Source organism: Megalops cyprinoides, chromosome 9 (genome assembly GCF_013368585.1).
Source record: "Megalops cyprinoides isolate fMegCyp1 chromosome 9, fMegCyp1.pri, whole genome shotgun sequence".
Classification (NCBI taxonomy): Eukaryota; Metazoa; Chordata; class Actinopteri; order Elopiformes; family Megalopidae; genus Megalops; species Megalops cyprinoides.
This window is the reverse complement of record NC_050591.1, coordinates 33,872,965-33,875,574: the sequence shown is the minus strand read 5'-3', so window position 1 is coordinate 33,875,574 and position 2,610 is coordinate 33,872,965.

Genomic DNA, 2,610 nt, shown 5'->3' with positions numbered 1-2,610 from the left:
CAGCAGAAATCATTTAGATTTTCTTTTTAAAAAATTCTTACCTTTTAGTTGTGCTGAAAAAAGTATTTTCAGGTGCTTGTTCATTTCAGGGCCATCTGGAATGGACTCAGTCCTGAACAGAAATTTATTTATTTATTTAATTTAATTTTTTTTTTTAAATCAATTTCACTGAAAGGCATGATTGTTCCTTTAGCGTCACTGGCACTGGCTGAGGCTTGTAGGCCAGCTGAGCTGTCACTCACACCTGTCCAATGGTATTATCTGCTGGCTGCCTGTCCTTATGGAGCAGAGCTTTGATTTTGCAGCGACGGTCATTCTCTCAGACTCATCCCGACAGGATTAATGATAGAGTAACAACAAGCGGCCCCTCGATCTGCTGGACCATCCCTTGTCAGGGTGTCTGGTGTAGGAATGGAGCTGGAATGAGACAATAGCACCAGCTGTGCCTTAGCGCTTTGCCTTGGCCCATGGAGGTGTGGCTTGCACAGTGCCTGTAAGGTCCAGCCACATGGCCAGTGTGTCTGAAGGACCCCGCTCTCCAGCTGGCTGAAACCAGTTTCCTCTCCCCTCACCGTCCTCCCCAGGGCTTCCTCACAGCATGGACAGACCCACATTTTCCAAAGGGCTACACATTATCCAGAAACTGCCCCAGATTTCAACCCACAAAACTTGGAAAAATACCCACAATTTATTCATCTTTTTTCTCTTTTTTTTGTTTGTATTTTGTACAGAGTGAATATGGTGTCATTTTTTATGAGTAACACTTTTCTTTCTGGTTGTCCATGACATTGCCGTAAGCCTAACATTGGATAATTTCACATGGGGTCTTCAGGAAGACCCCTTTTTAAGTGTTGTAAATTAGTATTATGAAGGGTTTGTATATAATTGTAAGTTTGTTCAATCTTAACAGCAATAACATTTTTTGAATAACGTATGTCGTGTTTAGTGTGTGCTCTGTAGATCAATTAAGAAATTTAAAAAAATTAAAGAATGAATATGCAGTGCATGTGCTGAGAGATTGAGATTTTTTTTAAACTTTTTATCTCAAATTGCAGCTCTCTGTGTACGGAAAAAAAAAAAAAAAAAACATGAGGTTCCCATTCTGAAGATTGCTAGACACAGGCACTTGTAAATAATCTCAAAAGACCAGTTAGAAATAATCTTCCATGAATCCTCTGTATCTAACTCAGAATATCAGAGTGTTACCTGTGTGGTTCAAGGAATTATTGTATGGAGCTCCTCAGTATTATGCAAATGTACATTTTCAACTTTATAGTGGAAGCTTTGCACATGTTCTGTATTATTTATTATCTTGATTCTGAAATCCTTACATCACTATCAGCCAGTGGCCACTGCCAACTGTAATATGATCTACCAGATCTGTTGAATGGTTGGGGAAGTGTTTCTTAACCTGTTCTGCAGTAGTGCCACGATGTAGTTCTTGGCTTCCTTCTCCAGCAACACCACACTTGCAGTTGCTCACCTCGTACCACTAAATTACAGTGACTGTGTTTAGATGACCCTATAACTGTATGTGTTTGATGTCAGTTTGATGTCCCTCTCTGTAAGGTGTGAAAGGAATTGCAGCTGAAGGGTGATCCTAATGACAAACCTGTTCAGGTGACTTGCCAGGTCAAAGGTGAGTTCTCTCCTGTCTGTCTCTTCAGAGACCTGCTCAGCCGTCTGCGTTTCCACCAGGTGAGAGAAATTGTCAGAAGAAAAGATCCAAGCCACTGAAAAGGGCATTAAATTGTGTCCCAGAATTGTAAACCAGTGATAAATATCGAGACCAATACGCAGTGGTCAGCTCGAGTGCTTCCAAGATTCAAACCCAGACTGAATTTAACTTTATCCTTGGTGTTGAGTAGTGCAATGTTACACTGTTGTTTTCCATATTGCATGATAAATATTTCATTTGCATATGAAACTGCTGACATTTGTATGCTGTATAAGAAACAAATCACGAACACAAAGACAGTGTGTTGGGAGCTTTGATTAAGGGATTATGCCGTGTTTAGTGGAATGGAACCAATGTATTCATCAGAGGACTTCTTTGTTTCTGTCTTCCCCATGTTGAGTATATCTGTGATTTGCCATACTATTTTATAGTTGAGGTTTGTAAGTACAATAACTGCATTATGAGGTATTCCCCAAAAATATGTGGTATCTCCAGATGAAACCGTTTTCCTGCATTTGTGTGGAAGTGGGCCTGCCCCCTGGCAATCTGCTCTCGGGTTCATTTCAATTTGCATGCAGAATTGAACACATCAGGACTTCAAACAAAGGTACCTCCTTTAGTGCTTTCGGTTAAAAACAACAGGAAGAGCCTTAATTGTAGAGCACCTGGGATTCTCAGCACTTACCTCTGCTTCCTCTTGCCTGTTTAATGTATTAATTTGTATAGATCGTAGGCGTTACTGCTGATTGGCCCGTGCTGAGGCGTTTCCATGGCAACCCAATCGTGCAGGGCACAGCTTGAGGTTGCTTTGTATTGAGCGAGGTGCTTCAGTTGTATGAAGTGTTTCCATGTGCTCCTCAGCACCACTTCAGTCTTAACTTTCCTGCAAAATGGCTCTTCCCATGTGAGGCCCTGTTGATTTCAGAGAGGTT